The sequence below is a fragment of the Esox lucius genome, chromosome 9, assembly GCF_011004845.1.
Source record: "Esox lucius isolate fEsoLuc1 chromosome 9, fEsoLuc1.pri, whole genome shotgun sequence".
Taxonomy (NCBI): Eukaryota; Metazoa; Chordata; class Actinopteri; order Esociformes; family Esocidae; genus Esox; species Esox lucius.
The window spans coordinates 21158836-21179952 of NC_047577.1; the positions used below are offsets into that span (position 1 = coordinate 21158836).

Here is a 21117-nt window from a genome sequence, read left to right on the forward strand (position 1 = left end):
ATTATGAGGCCAATGTTTATGACTTTTCTATTGTCTAATATGACTGAAAAGTTTTGGGAACCAATGTGGTAAGGTTTAGGGTTAGTAGTAGGATTACTAAAAGTAGGCTTGTTTGGGGGAAATGTATTTAGGTGTCCCATATTTAGATAGTTAATTTAACATGTTTGTGTATGTCTGTATGTCTGAGCGTGTGTGTGAAAGTAGGCCTAGAAAGTAATATATTGGTCTTATTCATTTAAATCTCTCAACATACTTTATTTCAACACTGTTTTTGTTGAATGCTGTCCTTGACTGAAAAAGTATACTATCCTCCTTTCCCGAGCACATACAATGGAATGACAACACCAGCATTGCTACATTTCACCTATTCAGAAAGAATTGACGAAAAGACAAAAAATATAGGTTACACTGATAGAATTACATTATAGTGCTAAATGTTGATAATGACATAAATAATAATTATAAAGAGATCAATATATTTGATATAAGAGTTCTATATCAATTTGGTATTATATGTTATTAATTTAGTAATAATTAAATGTTTGAATTGATTAGTTACAGGATTGTAGATTAAAACTACAAATGTCCAACTCTTATTATGAAAGGAAGTAGACCTACGTTTCAGCTATAAATTTGGCCAATGACAGTCATTTCACATTGAACCCCGCCGTCTTTGCAGAAACAAAACATTAAACCGCTTAATGTTATTAGAAAAAGGCAGATATAATGAAAATCTAAAAAGATTTGTTTTCTCGTTATTCCGTTTGTAATAAAACGAATAACGAGAATACGGAAATGCATCAGATTGGTGACAGATCCGTTAAAATCGGAAATATAAACAATGAAACATCTCCAGAAAAACTTGTTTTCTGCTAATTCGTTTCGACACAATAAATGAGAAACGATTTGACATTGGATTTTGGGACATAACCGCTATAAACCAAACTATTTTGGTTGTTATCTACATGAAAAAATAAATCTAATAATGAATTATCCATTTGCACCTGGACCGAACTCGGTATCTTTTCCGGTTTCTAGGTCCAGACATCTCCAATGCCACTCGCCGGATTAATGCGCTCATGTTGAGCAGTATCTCTTTGCGATATTTTGCCAGTGTACAGGATCCATATTAGGAACATTATCATTCCTCCCCAGAAACCCCGTTTTTCCTCCTACTCAGTCATCACCCTCTCTTGGTCAAGTGTCCGCTCTCGCGCTTACGTCTTGTGAGCAACATTAAAGAAACACTTCCGGGTCACGAAAATCTGGAATTTTTCAAAATAAAAGAGACCAACAAATTACTTAAAAACTGAAATAAATTGAGTTTATTAATTGTTTGAGAACATGTACCTCTCAAAACATTGACAACAATTCACATATGATCATATTTCAGAGTAATTTCGATAAAAAGTGGGTGTTAGTGGGTGTTAAAACACGTTCCAAGGGTAAAATTCGGACAATGCCAATGACAGAATATGGAATATATATTGCCTCATAACTAATAAACTATTGAATATTCAACAGAGAAAGCAGTGTAGGAAATGTCCAGGAGAATGTGTAGAGTAAGACAAACCTGTGTAATCATGGGGAACAGTGTGCTACATCTAGCAACACAATATTTCCACACCCTCAATAAATGAAATTTGCAATTGTTGCTGGTGTTTTACTCCAGCCACCCCATTGGCCACAATGCAACTCAATGGATATGAAATACATATTGAGAAATTATATTTCTTTGCATATAATTACTCTATCCATCTTCCTTGACATTTCCTACAATACATTCACCGCGGCGTGTAGAATAGTTTTTTTTTTATAGGCCAATATGTATTTCATATCCATTGAGTTGCATTGTGGCCAATGGGGTGGCTGGAGTAAAACACCAGCAACAATTGCAAATACAGAGTGCCCCTTGATTTCTTTGCATATAATTACTCTATCCACCTTCCTTGACATTTCCTACAATACATTCACCGCGGCGTGTAGAATAGTTTTTTTTTTATAGGCCAATATGTATTTCATATCCATTGAGTTGCATTGTGGCCAATGGGGTGGCTGGAGTAAAACACCAGCAACAATTGCAAATACAGAGTGCCCCTTGATTTCTTTGCATATAATCATTCTATAGAGTCTCCTGAACATTTCCTACAATACATTCACCGCGGCGTGTAGAATAGTTTTTTTTTTATAGGCCAATATGTATTTCATATCCATTGAGTTGCATAGTGGCCAATGGAATGGGTGGAGTTAAACACCAGCAACAATTGCAAATACAGAGTGCCCCTTGATTTCTTTGCATATAATCATTCTATAGAGTCTCCTGAACATTTCCTACAATACATTCACCGCGGCGTGTAGAATAGTTTTTTTTTTATAGGCCAATATGTATTTCATATCCATTGAGTTGCATTGTGGCCAATGGGGTGGCTGGAGTAAAACACCAGCAACAATTGCAAATACAGAGTGCCCCTTGATTTCTTTGCATATAATCATTCTATAGAGTCTCCTGAACATTTCCTACAATACATTCACCGCGGCGTGTAGAATAGTTTTTTTTTTATAGGCCAATATGTATTTCATATCCATTGAGTTGCATTGTGGCCAATGGGGTGGCTGGAGTAAAACACCAGCAACACTTGCAAATACAGAGTGCCCCTTGATTTCTTTGCATATAATCATTCTATAGAGTCTCCTGAACATTTCCTACAATACATTCACCGCGGCGTGTAGAATAGTTTTTTTTTTATAGGCCAATATGTATTTCATATCCATTGAGTTGCATTGTGGCCAATGGGGTGGCTGGAGTAAAACACCAGCAACAATTGCAAATACAGAGTGCCCCTTGATTTCTTTGCATATAATCATTCTATAGAGTCTCCTGAACATTTCCTACAATACATTCACCGCGGCGTATAGAACAGTTTGTTTTTTATAGGCCAATATATATTTCATATCCATTGAGTTACATTGTGGCCAATAGGATCTAGGATGGGTGGAGTAAAACACCAGCAACAATTGCAAATACATAGTGCCCCTTGATTTCTTTGCATGTAATTATTCTATAGAGTCTCCTGAACATTTCCTAGAGTACATTTTTACAATATACACTAAGCAAAGTGTCAAAATAGATACATTTAATATTATTAAAATCGCGTTTTACCGCGGACCTCTATTTTGAAGGCAAAATCCGAAAACCGGAAGTCTTATTGTTGCTACGGAATCTCTAATGTTGCCTGCATGACGCTAATCGCTCTCGCCTTGTCAAACATCACCCGTTTAAGCCTTAGTCCTCCCCTGGTCAATCGTTTGACCGGGGGAGGGGTGATGACTGAGTAGGAGGAAGAACGGAGTTTCTGGGGAGGAATGAAAATGTTCCTAATATGGATGCTGTGCCATTAGACATTTGTGAAAAAATACTGTAGGCTATGCCGTGCAGTTCACAAAGTGGTAGCTCTCACTAAGCTGCTTGATGCATTTGTTGTGTTCTCTGGCCATTTAAGCGTTCTTATGATCAAGTATGCTTTTTATGCGATCGCAAGTAATTAGCAAAAAATACTTGGTTTATTTTTAGTATGCAATATACTGGGCCTATGTTATATACAGAATACTTTTTTCCATAGGAATCCCGAAGGTGATTGGTGCGATTAACCGTACGCATCCTCATTACGGAGGGTTATGTTCATTAAATTCATACAGGTAGCCCTGCAACCTCGGTGTTTTATGGAGTAGATCTTCAATAATTAACAGAGTAATGGGTCGATTTCTGAGATGTAGCCCATAACTATCTTAATTGTTTTCACATGTTAATATACACTATTTTACTTGTCCTTACATCTCAATCATACTACAAATAAAAGGAAAGAAGTCGGCGCATGAGCCGTTGTGCAAAAACTCCGCTTGTGTTTCCCAACGCGCCCCTTTTAGGCGAACGCGCACAAACTCTAGAAGTTATAACACCGAGTCAACAAACATAATCACCGTCGTAGAACCGTTTAACACCACAATCAGAGTTTGTCAATCCTGAATTTCCTTGATATCCCCGAGTTAAATCTGAGTAGGTTGAACACCCTTCATAGTATACCCCCAAGGTCGAGGAGGGTATATCCATAGACATAATAAAGAGCAGACCCCGCATTGGCTGCTGGGCGCGAGAAATACGGCCGCCATCTTGGACCGGTCGTACTCCTTGTTGCGTAGCAGCAGAAGCAACGGCGCCAGAGCACAGTGCAACATATTCCTGCTCAAATCGGCGGACCATCGAAAGCAGGGCTCGGTGGATTACTTTTCACAAGTAAGATTTAACATTACCGTACTATTGGTTGTATTTTGTGACTAGAATATAACCAGAGAGTTGAGAAGGAGCAAGGTTCTTTGATATTACTGTACTGCACCAGCCGGTGTTCACCCAGCTATGAACTGAGACTTGATTAGTCATATTCCATAACACTGGCTTAGATTACAACTGACACAAGTATAACATTGGCCAGCTAATTTTACACAAGTGGCACAGACTGTATCATATATAGTCGTATTTATAAATAAAAGACAGTATCATCAGTGTTGGGCAATACTAGCTTAGCTAGTAACTTAGTATTTTGGTGGTAGCTTCTCTATTTCCAGAGTCAAGGAACTTTTCAGTAGTAGTATCTCCTTTATTTACGAAGTAGCTTGGCCACACAAGCTACACTTTTCTTGTCATGTGAAATTAGCACAACTTAAAGTAGCTTCCTATGTAGTGAACTAGCCTACTGCTGTGTTTTTGTTATGCATTGTGTTCCTAAGATGCTCCTAACTGCTTCAGTTTTGTTTGTCTGAATTGTTTTGTATTCAGTGTTTTTCAGGTCCTAGATGCTTCTAAATGGTATGTATTACACAACATCAACTTTATGCAGGTGTCAGAAAGATTGGTATGTATGTTGATATGATGTTATCTTGTTTAAATGTTTTTCAATATGCAGTTTGGTTTCTGTTGGCATTATCTTGTATTCAATGTGTTTTTCAGGTCCTAGATGTTTCTAAATGGTATGTATTACACAACATCAAGTACATGTAGGTGTCAAAAGGGTAGGTATTGCATGTGTTGTTTTCAAGTTATCCCAGTTCTGCAATAACATTGTTACAAGTTAATGTTCCTTTGTGTACAAGTATACTGTATAAGTTAAACAAGAAACTGATCCCATTCCTAAAAACATGGATGCAAACTAATTATCTATGTGCCCTGGTAGCTGTTAACCATTTTCATTCTCTGTGAGTTTGCACCCCTGTGATAGGCACTTTACTGCTTTGTATTAACAAAATCACATGGGGCTTTCTTGGGGTGTCTTTTCGCCATGATCAGAGTAATAAAACTTTTTTCTTTTGCAGGTACTTGTCGGTCAGCGGATTTGTCATCAATAACGATGTGTGATGCTGATGATTCCTGAACTGCTTGGAGCTCCTATTTAATTAAATCAGAGCATCAGGTAGGGTTGGTGTTCTTTTAATTACAATTAATTTGGAAAATATACCTAATGAATAGCTTTATGTCTTGTGAGTAATGTATGTATTGTGTGCCTGTTTTCCATACGAGGCGGCTGGAATAACAATCCATCGGCACGCCAGTTCCAGGCCATCTTCCGCCGGCTGATGGTTCGGTGTGGTGTCTCACCTGGTGAGACAGGCAATGTGGCAGCCCAGGATAACACTGTGTCTCTGTCTGATGTGGAGATGTCCTCTCCTGAAACTGCGGAAGAGCACCCATCTCCATTCGCCAACATTTGGCCCTTGTGTGTGACCACAGTTATCTCCCCACTCGGTTTGGTGGTCTGGTGGCAAATGCTCTGGTCTACATAGCAGGGTTTGTAGTCCGGCAGATTCTACGAAAACTGTCCTGTGATGTGTGCCGTGCGAGCTTGGTCAGAGATGCTGTACCATCTTCATTTGACAAGAGCTACCACCTTCTAACCCTGAAAAACAACGGCGGCCTAGTTATTCCATCACAAGGCATAGTGAAGGCTTTTTTTTATTTATTTTTTATTCTTTTAATCTTTGTATATTAAGGTTGCTTTGTTCTTATTTTCTCTGTTTTGTAAAGTGTCTTTGAGCACTGTGTAAAGCGCTATATAAATATAATTTTCTTTTTTATTTTTTTTTATTTTACTAAGGTGCTGAGAGCTGCAGAGGGGGTGATTCACCAATGCAAGCTCCTGTGGTGTCGACAGTCACACACATTGTCCGGGAGGAGATTGGAACGGAGGATGTTTTTTGCTTGGGGAACACATTGAGGAGACAGTTTGGCATCGACAACCATCAGTCTGACTTGTTGTCATTGGTTGTGTCTGTGTTTATCAAAATAAGTCCCCCACCACATTGCCAAACTCACCTCTTTTGAACTGCAGAAAGGGAGCACGAGGAAGAAGCTCTGCAAAACTGTCCTCTTACAGGGGTTTTAGAGCGTGTGGGTGTGTGTTGTTCCATGACAATTCAAGACTTTAATCCTAAATTCCGGCATCCCAAAACTAATTCTAAGCTTTATATCTGTACTTTAACCTTACTCATCACACATATTATCTTTATGTCATATCTGTCATCATTCTGACAAGATTAACACTGAAACTGAAAGCAATGGCTTAAAAATGCCTGGAAACAGTGGTCTGTCACATTATATGTGAATACTGCTGTAAGTGTTGGTGGGTCTGTAAATACCTCTGTTTGTTTGTGTTTCATGAACTCTAGCCTCATGGTGTGTCTCCAAGAATCCACATTTTGGTCTCCTTTGCCTTACACTGGGTTTGCGAGGTTGAATATAGTGAAATGTATCATTGTGTTTGTGATTGTCTTAACCCTGATCTCTTTCCCTCTGGGTTCTGTAAAGCACTTTGTAACTGTGTTTTGAAAATTGCTACATTAAGTTTGCAGACTTTTCTAGGGAGTTTCAACATAGTAAATGTGCAGTTTAAATAAAAACGTTTTGGGGATAATGTTCCCAGTTTTGATCTCGGACGTCTGGTCACTTTATATCATATATCAGAAAATGATTTTACTGTTAAGCCCACTATGAATATTAAAATACCCTGAACCATGTGTCCTGTATCATAGCTACATGTATGACCTTTGCAGCAAAAAAACGCGTGAAAATCCGTAAGGTATTCACTGAGGTATGATTAATTAAATGCGCTGACAGCTCATTTCACCTCCCAAAACAGATTACACTGAGTGGAGCGGCTGACCGGTCCAAGCTGGCGGCCCCACGGCTCGTCAGCGCCAGTAGGAAGTAGCGGTAGATGCGGCGTCTACTCTTTATTATGTCTATGGGTATATCTGCAGACCGCAAGTCAGGGGCAACTTACGCCCATTGAAGGTTTCCATTGATGTGGTGTTTTCGATTAAGTGCATGCATTTATGAAGGAAGTATTACAGGGTCAATGACGAAGATTTTGGTAAGTGCTTCCAATTGACAACCGCTAGCTATATATTTAGGGATAGTTAACGTGTTCGCTAAGATCGCTTATCTACTAAAATCTTTGAATCTGAAATTCGATTAGCTTTCCAGAGACAGACTACACGACAACTCTTATAGTTACGTTTAAAGATAAATAGCTACGCGACGAGGTAGGCTACTTGTTATTATTTCTGCCATGATGTGTTATTATTTCAATCCAAAATTTCTCTTTGATACAGTTGCAAAGTTAACAAAAAAGCAAATTAGCAAGTGAAGTGGGTCTTCACTTTAGTTGTAATGAATACGTGAACTACTTTGATGAAAAGATCGTCACCATTAGAAAACAAATAACTGAATCTCTAAATAGTTATGGTCCTAAAAATCTCGGTTGTCCGGAAAATTTCCGGAGCCTCCCTGATCAGGTGTCAGTTTTTTGATACCGTATCGCTCGACACATTTACAAAATTTGTAATGAGTTCTAAACCCACAAACTCTCAGCTAGACCCGATTCCTACAAAATTACTTAAGGAGTTATTTCCTGTGCTAGGTCAGCCAATGCTGAACATAATAAATTGCTCCCTTTCCTCCGGATGCGTACCAAACTCACAAAAAAGTGCGGAAATTAAGCCTCTTCTAAAAAAATCTAATCTAGATCCCGACATATTAAACAATTATAGGCCAATATCGAACCTCCCGTTCCACTCAAAAATCTTAGAAAAATGTGTTTCCCAACAACTGAATGCCTTAGACAAAAAACATTTATGAAATATTCCAGTCTGGCTTTAGATCCCATCATAGTACTGAGACTGCACTCGTGAAAGGTAACAAATGACCTTCTAATGGCCTCAGACAAAGGTTCCGCATCCGTCCTGTTGCTTCTTGATCTTAGTGCTGCTTTTGACACTATTGATCACTCCCTTCTCTTAGAGAGACTGGAAACCAATATTGGGCTACGTGGACATGTTCTAGCCTGGTTTAAATCTTATTGATCTGAAACATGTCAGTTCGTTAGTGTGGATGGCATATCCTCTGACAAGTCAAAGGTATGCTTTGGAGTTCCTCAAGGCTCGGTTCTGGACCCATTACTTTTCTCACTATACATGCTCCCTCTGGGCGATGTAATCCGAAATCACAATATTAACTTTCACTGTTAAGCTGATGACACACAGTTATATATTTCAATGAAGCATGGAGAAGCCCCTAAATTAGCTATTTTGGAAGCATGCGTTTCAGATATTAGGAAGTGGATGACAGAGAATTTCTTGCTCTTAAACTCAAATAAAACAGAAATGCTCCTTTTAGGAGCCAAAAAACAAAGTGCGTTGTTAGCAGATCTCACTGTGAACCTCGACGGCTGCATGGTCGTATCCCAAAAAACTGTAAAAAACCTTGGCGTTACCCTTGACCCTGACCTCTCCTTTGAAGAACATATAAAATATGTCTCAAGAGTTGCTTATTTTCATCTTCGAAACATCGCAAAAAATTAGAAACTTTCTATCAAAAACTGATGCAGAAAAATTAATCCATGCTTTCGTTACTTCTAGATTAGATTACTGCAATGCTCTTCTCTCTGGTTATCCAGACAAATTAATAAATAAACTTCAATTAGTGCTGCACACGGCTGCTAGAATCCTAACTAGACCAAAACATTTTTGAACACATTACTCCTGTCCTGGCGTCCTTAAACTGGCTGCCTGTTAGGGTTAGGGCTGATTTTAAGGTTTTACTCTTAACCTATAAATCAATACATGGACTTGCTCCTACTTACCTTGCTGAAATGATCCAGCCATACATACCTACACGTAACCTTAGATCGCAAGACGCAGGCCTTTTAATTGTACCTAGAATTTCTAAACAAACAGTTGGCGGCAGGGCCTTTTCTCATAGAGCTCCACTCCTGTGGAATGATCTGCCAATTAAGGTTAGAAATGCAAACTCAGTGCAAACTTTCAAGTGTCTACTAAAAACTCATCTCTACAGCACGGTTTATAATTAGGTGTAGCCTGGCCCGGGGGCGTGAAGGTGACCAGTAGGCTTGATACTGTCCACCCTTGCTGTCTTGCCAGGTGGGCTCTCGTCGCCACTGGGATGCCCTCCCTCCAATGCCCTTCGGGGGAAGAGTCACTGGCTTGTTGTTGACTCTCTATTGCGCACTTGTGCAGTTGGGCTGTACGCTGCTAGCAATACTCGGCCCTCATTCAGGGGGGTTGCGGTTGGTGGGTGTCCCTTTGGTTGATGCCTGGCAATGTGGTTGGATTGATTTCCTGCCTGTTGGGCCCTGTCCGGGGCCTCCCCCGGGTAGGGCCACAGTGTCACCGGACCCCCCGTCTCAGTTTCCAAGGTGTTACGCTGCTATATTATTGTGCTGGGGGACATGAGGGATGTACTACTAACTTTTCTCTGTTTCCTCCAATTTTAAATTTTAGAAGGAGATGAGGTCCTGGTCCACACCTGCGGATTACCTGGTTTGGGGGGACCGTTGCTGTTCCTGTCCTTGTCCACCTGGTCATACTTCTGACCTAGTCTAAAATCAAATATACTCTGGATTTAGCCAAGAGAAATGTATTTATTATTCCAATTGGACTCTTAATATCTCACCCGGCACAGCCAGAAGAGGACTGGTCACCCCTCTGAGCCTGGGTCCTCTCTAGGTTTCTTCCTAAAATTCGACCTTCTTAGGGAGTTTTTCCTAGCCACTGAAATTCAACACTACTGTTGTTTGCTCCTTGGGGTTTAAGGCCGGGTGTCTCTGTAAAGCACTAAAGCGCTATATAAATAAATTTTGATTGATTGATTGATTGATGTGGCGCATGGATTGCGATTATTACCTAAAACCTACCGGTAACGTACTGCGCGTTCCAGCTTGCAGTGCAGCTGCAACTTTGCTTCAATCGAATCCTGGTTGAGGCGTATTGACAGTGCATGAGGCTCCAACAGAGGGTGGTGCGAAATGTACACGGCCTGGATTTGACAGATGGATGTCAAACACGGTTGCCTTGTCTCGCACCACATGGGGCTTAAGCCAGGTCTAGTCTATTAGGGTACGTTATAACTAGCTAAAGATGTGTGATGCACCTGTCACTCTATGCAAGCAGGCAAGATCCATTTATTTTGTAGCTTAATATACACTATGTTGTCATTATTTAGAAATGTAAACAAAAGAATAATTTGTCATGGCCATCTTCTATGCAGTGGTGTAAAAAATAGTATTTGGCTGTGTTCACCGGTTTTGTGAAGTTGCTAAGGATGAGCTAAATTACCTAAACAGAGTTCATAACTAACCAGTGATCTTAATTGATTATTTACACTCTTCCTTTTAATTTTATTGATCACTGGTTAGTTTTGAATTCCCAAAATTTTGTACAATTATGAGATTAGTGTGTTTGGCAACAAAGAAAACAAAGCAAGTATTAGTAAAGAGCTGGATTCTCAAGCCCTTAAAACCAGGGATCAAGTGCGTAATCTTGGTGTTCTGATAAAACTCAGACCTCACATTTAACAGTCATATTCAAACAGTCACCAAAACAGCATTCTATCATCTAAAAAATATTGCAAGATTTTCAGGCTTGGTGCCCCAAAAAGACCCAGAGAAGCTCATCCATGCTTTTATCTCTAGTAGGGTTGACTACTGTAATGGCCTCTTAACTGGACTCCCCAAAAATACTTTAAAACAGCTGCAGCTCATTCAGAATGCTGAATGAGCTGCAGGACCAAGAGAAAAGAACACATCACTCCGGTTCTTAAATCTTTGCATTGGCTTCCAGTCAGTTACAGAATAGATTTCAAAGTGGTGCTTTTAGTTTATAAATCTCTGAATGGTTACATTTCTGATATGTTTGAAGAATATAAACTGAGCAGGGCTCGATGTATGAATTGTGCTATATAAATAAATTTGCTTGCTTTACCTGGTTACTTAGATCTTAATTAGATACTTCCCTAAAGTGGTGAACAAAGCCGAACACAGTTGAGTACTTTTACTTTGCACTTTGTACACCTCTACTTCTATGTGATTTTTTGGATCTTTCATTTCAGTTCCAAAGATGCGTTGTTGAGCTGGGGGATGCTGTTGCCTGGGTAAATGCCACCACGGGCCTGTTCTGAGACGGTGTACAAGTCCTCACCCCTGAATGATGAGGAAATACAGCTCTGCAGATGCTCAGAGGCCTCAACTGTAGAGGAAGAACAAGAAGCTCTCTCCCATTCATGTTTTTGTTTAATAATTTTGAAGACACTGAAACATTCATAGACGAAATAGACAAAAGAGGACTTAGTGATAATTTTGAGCTTCCCTGTTAATTATGTTTGTTGATGAGGATACCTATTAGCTGTCTTTAAACCATCAGCTAATGCTGGGTTCCACACAACAAAAATTACAAGCTCCAGAAAACACAATATAATTTGACGAGACAAAGAGACAAGGAACATCATTTATTTAGCAAGAGTAAACTGGACAGTGTTTTGGAAGTGTTCACCTGGCCATACAACATGATAGGATGAATCCAAAGCCTACAGAATCTGGGCAAAGCTGAATACACAGTACATAAAGAAACAGTTTAGTTTTGACAGTGTTGGAATGTAATGTTTAGAATATTTAATGGGGTAATTAAATGTTTAATTGTCTAACTGGCATATCATTTAATTTTGTATTTCTTAGGTTATGCCATTAACTGGCCTATATTAATTGACTTTCAATAATGTATTTTGTGCTCTTTTTGACCTGTTCTACTTGTAATTTATGCTATTGAAACAACTTTTAGGATAAGGGTTGAATTAGATGTAACACATATTCCTCCCAACAATGTTTTAAGTCCATAACCATATCATTACTATATAATAAAAATGGTGCTTGTTCCAGGCACCCCTGGATAAATGTATTGTTCTGTAAACAGATGTTGACCTGACCTCTAAATTATGCAAATTTAAACTTGCCACCTTTCTGCAACAGGCTATAGAAAATTCCACACTTCCAGTTACCAATTTCAACTTTCTAGAAGATTGCTGTTCAATTGAACAATGCAAGTCAGAGGAAGGAGAAACCATTACAATGATTTGTATGAAAACTGGTCAGATCTATACAGCAGAACCCACAGGTCTCGGAAAAGGACCTTCAGAACAGTTTAGCTGTCACTGAAGTTGTTGCTCACAGGTCCACCGCACAGTGTACCTTACACAGTATGTTCACATTTGTCTAATATGTTGAATCTATGGAAAATACATAAATGGTAATACTGTATAGCATAGCATAGCATAGCATCATCTTCCGCTTATCCGGGGCCGGGTCGCGGGGGCAGCAGTCTAAGCAGGGAAGCCCAGACTTCCCTCTCCCCAGACACTTCCTCCAGCTCTTCCGGGGGGACACCGAGGCGTTCCCAGGCCAGCCGGGAGACATAGTCCCTCCAGCGTGTCCTAGGTCTTCCCCGGGGTCTCTTCCCGGTGGGACGGGACCGGAACACCTTCCCAGGAAGGCGTTCCGGAGGCATCCGAAACAGATGCCCAAGCCACCTCAGCTGACCCCTCTCGATGTGGAGGAGCAGCGGCTCTACTCTGAGCTCCTCCCGGGTGACCGAGCTTCTCACCCTATCTCTAAGGGATCGCCCAGCCACCCTGCGGAGAAAGCTCATTTCGGCCGCCTGTATCCGGGATCTTGTCCTTTCGGTCATGACCCAAAGCTCATGACCATAGGTGAGAGTAGGAACGTAGATTGACCGGTAAATTTCTTCACCACGACAGACCGATACATCGACCGCATTACTGCAGAAGCTGCACCGATCCGTCTGTCAATCTCCCGTTCCATCCTTCCCTCACTCGTGAACAGGACCCCTAGATACTTAAACTCCTCCACTTGAGGCAGGCACTCTCCACCAACCTGAAGTGGGCAAGCCACCCTTTTCCGACTGAGAACCATGGCCTCGGATTTGGAGGTACTGATTTTCATCCCCACCGCTTCACACTCGGCTGCAAACCGTCCAAGTAATACTGTATAAACTTGTGCAAAAGGGAGGCCTGTTTCACTTTGTAACATGAAGAGCTCAGATCAACTATATTTTAACTGCAATAAGCAGAATTCCCAACCATCAACCTCCTAATGATGGCCTTCTACTGTATCACATATAACCAAGCAATGGCTACTCAAAGAAAAACTGACCATGGCAGGCATAGTGAGTATGACTGCATGTGTATGTATTATAACTGCACTCAGCAGCTTTCTAAACCACCCATGTCTCATTCTTGACTGTAACCAAAACTTTTTTAGAGGCACTTCAGTTTTCAAATGAATGTATTTCAGTTGTTTGTTATCAAACTATTTTAATCCTGAAACAAAATACAATTAAATGTTATTGGAAAATACCATTTTATTTTACATAATTGGTACAAGCATAATCAGACTAGAGTGCAGTAGTCAAAGCAAATACACTTTTGTTTTCTATATCAGTGCTTGAACCGCTTGAACCTAGTGTTATATCTTGACAAAGGATATTGAATGAAATCACATGGACTCTGAGATAAAGTTGTAACATTAGTTTACTCTTCCTTCATTAGTACACTCAACGTAATGATGTCATACGCATACATGACACCTAGTGTTGAAACGTGTGTCAAACCAGGATGTACCCAAACTGACCAATGGCGAACATCAGTGGGTGTTACTTAATATTCAGGAACCCCCATTTAAACTGACCAATAGCGAACATCAGAGGGCGTAACTTAATATTCAGGAACCCCCATATTAAGTAACGCCCCCGACTTGCGGTCTGCAGATATACCTTATTGCCCAGGTCTGCTGTCACTGTGGGGTCCTTGACAACACAGTCCAAGTGGGTTTTGTGTACATTTCTCTCCGACTTCGTCCGCAATTTATCTTGAAATGGAGACAGGTCCATGCAGAAGACAGATAAGACTGGAGTTGCCTGGTTACACATCCTCCATAGTTGCTGAACCCATTCTTAAACAGGACCATGTGGTGGCCTAATTTTGTCCTGCCTTGCATGTACACTGCTTTCTATCAAGCTCATTTTTACTTTACAAAAACGGTACATTGGTCAAACACTTTATCAAATGTGTTATTTCACTTAAAACCTCGGTTTTGCATTTATATTTCCATTTTGCATGTTAGGAATGAAATGTCTGTTAAGTGTCTGCACCCTGGGCCAATGAGTTTATACTCATGACAACTCATTGCAGTTTGTCCTACAAATGTTTTTATTTTATTTCTGTCTAATACAGGAATAAAATTGACACGGCAAATCAATCATGGGTAATCACACAGTTATCTTGACTTACATTTCAAAGACATTTATTTTGTCACACCTACACGTGAGTCTTTAAACATACAGTCCACTGTGAAAATACCCAACCACAGATTACTCCTAGGCACCTTTTTGCTTCAGTGCCATCTCAGAGCGGGTAACACTTTTCATAGTCCTTTGCATAAACCAGGTGGCTAAATGGATGCCAAGGAATGTCCCTCCCGCAACCCAAAACCAGTTTTTCCTCAACCAGCTCTGGGGCTTCATAGTCCAACACTAGTCGTAGCCTAGTAAGTGTTGTCCAAAGTGCAAAGTTTGTGCACAGCACTGAAACAAAAGACCAATACATTTTATTAGCTACTAGGTGTTCCCCATCCCCAGTAATACAGAATGAAAGTGAAAGATATTACTCTAAGCATCGTTAACTACAACACAAGCCTAAAACAGTGAAGGTCGATAATTACAAATGCACGAGGCATCAACATTGATCGGATTACAATTATAATAATAAAGAGCCCCAACATGCTTACCTCACTCTCCTTCAGCAGCTACTTTGGTTTGACGGGGGCCTGAGCTGTCGAAACGTACGCAGCAATGCCAGATTCAGGAATATAGTCCTGTTTATTTTGGTGTAGTGCAGGATGCGACTTGATGTTGTACCAACCCCAGTGTATGAGTCCTAGGCTTGTGCCCATTACAATCAAGACTTTGTAATTATTCCAGATGGTCCGCAGGCCCATGTTTGAAAACCTATAACCACAAAAAAAGGAAGAGCTTGCAATCAAGAGAACATTAACCTGCTGATCAGTTAAACTGCAAACTTCACAAAACAATGACAGATCATTTATAATTTCCGTTTTAAATTTGTTAATTTTAACTAAACATCCAATTTGAGTGTCCTTTTTGACATTTCAAACAACAAGTTGCTAAACGGCTGCGAAACACACATTCAATATGAATGGCTGTTACACAATCAGGTAATACAATCTTTGCATGTCAGTAACTTCAGCTGTCATGAACAAATACAAAAGCTGGCAGGCTACATGAATATTTGGTAATTGTGGCTAACCATGGTAGTTTTGGTAGTTGTTCCTTCTTTCACTCATGAGAATGCAAAACATAACATATCATTTGTGACACATTACTACATTAAAGAAATACTAAAAACGTTTCAATGTAAATCTCACCTTCAAGTATCAGTTCTGCGCCAACCATTTTGGGTCCCTTCAATTGAAGGGCATAGTTGATGAAGCCTGAACAGTTAATTGTAGTGCAATGAACATAATATCAGCAGTGTCAGCCTCTTGTACATTATTACCAGACATACAAATATTTTTACGGAAAACAAATGTTAGTTGTTCACATCTTAAATCAAAAGAAATGTAAATAGTGACATAATCACGCAGGCAATCTTTTAGCCATCTAAAATATTTATCAACGTGGTATGGTTTATTATTGCAAGCACTGTGAACTGGATCTTCTGCATTTTCACACTGCCATGTGTACGCTAAATCATGAGTCTGTGTGTTATGTTCATGACTGTTATTTTGTCTTTTCATATGTTGACAAATCATAATTGTTAGACACCATCAAAAAATTTCCCCTGACGTGCAGAATACTATTTTGCCAGCAGAGGGAGCTGTCTGCCTGTGTAATGTCTATGCTGCTGCTCTTTCGTTCTCTCGCTATTTCTTGGCCTGTACTATACACTCACCTAAAGGATTATTAAGAACATGGATGTAGCACAAAATTCTGGGCCCTGTACATAGGCGGTCTCTGAGGGCCCCTCCCCACTTTATTCAAGATTCAAAAATTTTCGAGGGCCCCTCTACACATTAGGGCCCTATATACTTGGTACCCCTTTTCCCCCCAGTCCAACGCCCCTGATTAGGAACACCATACTAATACTGTGTTTGACCCCCTTTCGCCTTCAGAACTGCCTTAATTCTATGTGGTATTGATTCAACAAGGTGCTGAAAGCATTCTTTAGAAATGTTGGCCCATATTGATAGGATTGCATCTTGCAGTTGATGGAGATTTGTGGGATGCACATCCAGGGCACAAAGCTCCCATTCCACCACATCCCAAAGATGCTCTATAGGTTTGAGATCTAGTGACTGTGGGGGCCATTTCAGTACACTGAACTCATTGTCATGTTCAAGAAACCAATTTGTGACATGGTGCATTATCCTGCTGGAAGTAGCCATTAGAGGATGGGTACATGGTGGTCATAAAGGGATGGACATGGTCAGAAACAATGCTCAGGTAGGCCGTGGCATTTAAACGATGCTCAATTGGCACTAAGGGGCCTAAAGTGTGCCAAGAAAACATCCCCCATGCCATTACACCACCACCACCAGCCTGCACAGTGGTAACAAGGCATGATGGATCCATGTTCTCATTCTGTTTACTCCAAATTCTGACTCTACCATCTGAATGTCTCAACAGAAATCGAGACTCATCAGACCAGGCAACATTCTTCCAGTCTTCAACTGTCCAATTTTGGTGAGCTCGTGCATTGTAGCCTCTTCTTCCTATTTGTAGTGGAGATGAGTGGTACCCGGGGGGGTCTTCTGCTGTTGTAGCCCATCCGCCTCAAGGTTGTGCGTGTTGTGGCTTCACAAATGCTTTGCAGCATACCTCGGTTGTAACGAGTGGTTATTTCAGTCAAAGTTGCTCTTCTATCAGCTTGAATCAGTCAGCCCATTCTCCTCTGACCTCTAGCATCAACAAGGCATTTTCGCCCACAGGACTGCCGCATACTGGATGTTTTTCCCTTTTCACACCATTCTTTGTAAACCCTAGAAATGGTTGCCGTGAAAATCCCAGTAACTGAGCAGATTGTGAAATACCGGCCAGCCTGGCACCAACAACCATGCCACGCTCAAAATTGCTTAAATCACCTTTCTTTCCCATTCTGACATTCAGTTTGGAGTTCAGGAGATTGTCTTGACCAGGACCACACCCCTAAATGCATTGAAGCAACTGCCATGTGATTGGTTGATTAGATAATTGCATTCATGAGAAATTTAACAGGTGTTCCTAATAATCCTTTAGGTGAGTGTATACTAACAATGTTAAACTAGCACACATATATTTGTGGAAGCATTCATGCAAAGTAACATGGACAGGATTTATTCAATTTTAATACTTTAACTATCAAACTATTATAGCTAGATGGAAACCACAAAAAGAGCGAAATCCAGAGCCAGCTGTTACAGCCTTGCAAAACAGACACACGAAAGACTAAGTCTTGCATAGAGCAGAGGTGAACAGATGATATAAAGCTGCATTGTGGTTAGACATCATTGGATTGGAATGTAAAAGCCTCGAGCCTGGAAGGTGAAGAAGAGCAGTGGTATGGCCTGTCTTTGTGACTAACACTCTTGTGACACGCTGGAGAAAGATAAGGCTCAGCGTGTCTTGAACTGAATCTGATGCAGACCAGATACTGACAGGATTAGGAATGAATTAAACGGAATTTGATAAGCCTGAACTTGGCCGAGGATAAGTGATTTGAAGAAGCAGTAGTCATTTTTTCTGACTGGGGCAGTTGGAGACAGTTTAGTGTATATTTAGTGTCCAAGCACAACAACCTTTACGACTTACAATGCATTCATTATATGATCACATCACAAGACATTATACTGGACCTGATAGCCCTACATAATGTGTTACATAATGTCCCAATCAGTTATGTCAATGTTTTCTTTGTAATTTTGTCAAGACCTCAAGGTGCAAGGCAACTCTGCATGCAAGATGCAATGCACAATGTTAGTTTTACGGAAAGCCGTTTTGATCTTTGCACATGAAAATGAACATGTTAAATCACAGGTGTTTCAGTTAGATCATTTCTGAAACTGACGGAGCTATTACTAGCCATTGGCGACCATAGCATAGGCCACGGCAAGGCTGGGCAAAAAAACCCTCAGGCATAAGACCAGTGCTCCCTCTTGCACCCCCAAGAATGATTCGGCAACGCGTCCACATGCGTAAATAATGCCAGGGCCAGGCCTTGGCATAAGCAACATAGACGGTCACGTAGGGCCCCTGACCTCTAGGGGGCCCCAGTCCACTAGTGAGCCCGGGACCAATAGGGAAGAGGGGGGTCCCCAAATAAAATATTGCTTAGGACCCCCAAAAGGCTAGGGCCAGCCCTGTTGATATCCTTAAAAGCAGGGCAAAAACACATTTCTTGTCAACAAACGGAAGTGAATTATCTCCATGACTGAACTTACCACCCAGGGGGTTGAATTTGTTCCTAGCAATCAACAAATTAAAAAAGCTTTTTTTCCCCAGGTAGTGGCAGTTATAAAAACAGAGATGTCCATCGTTTTTCAAACTCAGTTAGTACAGATGACGTGAAGAAACAATAAAGAAACAACGAAAAAATTACTTCTCAAAGAACACATGAAAAGAACAATGCAGTTTTATAAACAATATAGTGGGTGTGTATTTTGTCCATTCGTGAACAAAAGGAAAAATATAGGACAGGATAGGTTGTGGCTAATTATACTGTATATTGAATTTTCTCTAAATGTAGGATGTTTGCTAATTTGCTGGCCATTGCTTAGGTCAAGGGAATTTAAGAATTTTTCCAAAACATAAAAATTGTTAATGAGACAAAATGTGTTTTTGCTTAACTGTATGAAATGGCATGTAAGGAAAAGGTAAGTGGTGTAGAAAAACAGGGCCAATTCATAAAAACCTTAAGGCATTATCTTCTATGGGTTAAGATTCTGCAGGGGGCAACTAATCATGGAAGGACATGTTACCCCAGTGGCTGGACAAAATGCTCCTTTCCTAAAAAATACATTTTGTTAAATAACTGTAGCCATTTATTTTACTTTCTAATGCATAGCCAACTTAAACATACAAAAAAATCACATACGTTTGTGAAAAGCCCTATACTCACTGGAGAATCAGCAGTGTTTTTAGGATGAACGGAGGCCCCAGAATGTCTGAGAGGACTCCTAAGAACCTAGACCAACAGTATTCAAATCTGGACCTCGAAACCAGTTCCAAATTTTTTCATTGCAGTCTTCTGATCAGGCACTTACTTTTACCTTGGACACCAGGTGGCAGCGATTAATGGTTAGGTAGAACAGTAAACCAGCAGGCTCCGGACCTCATAGGGTAAGATTTGAATACCCCTGGTCTACACTATTACTCATGCAGGTTAAAAAAACAGGACAAATAGCAGACTAGTTTGCCCCCTACAGTGTAAATTATGTCACAAAAAGGATTGGTGTCACATCAAATGTAATTGGATTTTTGGAATAGTGTAGTCTGTGTAAGATCTGGAATATTATAAGACAGAGTCTAGAATTAACTGAACAGGTATGACAGTATGAATTAATTGAAATCATACACAACCATTTTCAAATGCAGGAATATGTTTTCTTTAACTGAAAAATGTGTTTCTGGGAAGGTAACAGGTTTCTTCCAGCAAACTAAAGAAAGCAAATATTCCATCTATGTACAACTCTGCTAAATGACTTCCTTTCCTTCCAGAGATACACTGTGCTGTGTATAATGGGATTATGATTGTAAATTGATTGCTTTACACTGATGAGAAATCAATTTACAGGAAGGACATGAGTATTGTGTCAATAGAAAAGTGATGGCAATCTGATCAGTCACGTCAAAGCCAGCTTGATAGCATAGGAGTGAATCCTAAATGTGACCGTGTGGATGTTAGCATCCCAAGTTTAGAACATTGAACATTTAATAGTAAAACAGCCATCTTCCCTTCATCTTTGACTTACAGAGGTGATACCTCTGGTTTATCTATCATATCTACATTCTTCCCTGCAAGGATATAGGGAGAGTTATCAAATAGTTTACTCAGTTTATTCAGTATTCTTTCGAAATTACTTTTAATTTGTCCATCAAAGGCTTGACGTCTGTTTTAAATACTAATAACATTTTGTAACTTCAATACTCCAGTAGGTACATTTTGCTGGGGAGATTTAAATGGGAGAGTTCCAACCAATTGCTTCTTTGTAGAATTTGCATTCATTTTATGAACCCATCTCCAGTGTTACACTTCTGTGTGGCTACAAATAGGTTCTATTGGACTTTATCAAAGGCTATTCCAGCATCAAGAGATATAACCGTGTAATTATCTCGGAGTGTACATTAAAACGAAGAGACACCTGAGATTGAAAAACAAGTTGGGCTTAAGTGGCTTGTGATAGTTGAGCCTCTATCAGTCCCAGTGGTCATAAATCCCTATGCGCCAGAGTATGCATCTCTTCCTATTGAGAAATAAGAAAATAAAGCCAAGCTGTCCCATTTCAAAGGCTATGAGAAACAGAAGCTTCTTTCAAACTGGTCCTTTTCAGTCTTGGGTGGGACACACTGACTTGTCTTTTCCATTGATGGAAAAGCTTATCTTGATCTGTCTATCCTGTGTTTGTGTGTGTGTGTGTGTGTGTGTGTCTGTGT

General features: G+C 40.1%; 2 long non-coding RNA genes across 3 annotated transcripts; one reads left to right on the top strand and one right to left on the bottom strand.

The window, feature by feature from the left end:
- The first annotated feature begins 3370 nt into the window (after positions 1-3370).
- On the top strand, positions 3371-6441 carry LOC114839832. Of its 2 annotated transcripts, XR_004576188.1 has the most exons (4): positions 3371-4291; positions 4832-5462; positions 5570-5836; positions 6144-6441. It is a non-coding gene; the product is annotated as an uncharacterized LOC114839832 (long non-coding RNA). The 2 variants fall into 2 exon arrangements; XR_004576187.1 differs by lacking the exon at positions 6144-6441 and having other exon boundaries at positions 5570-5979.
- An 8155-nt stretch (positions 6442-14596) lies between these two features.
- Positions 14597-15906, bottom strand: LOC105012316. The gene is made up of 3 exons (XR_828146.2): positions 15855-15906; positions 15198-15417; positions 14597-14994 (listed from the first exon to the last, which is right to left on the bottom strand). It is a non-coding gene; the product is annotated as an uncharacterized LOC105012316 (long non-coding RNA).
- Between the last annotated feature and the right edge of the window lie 5211 nt (positions 15907-21117).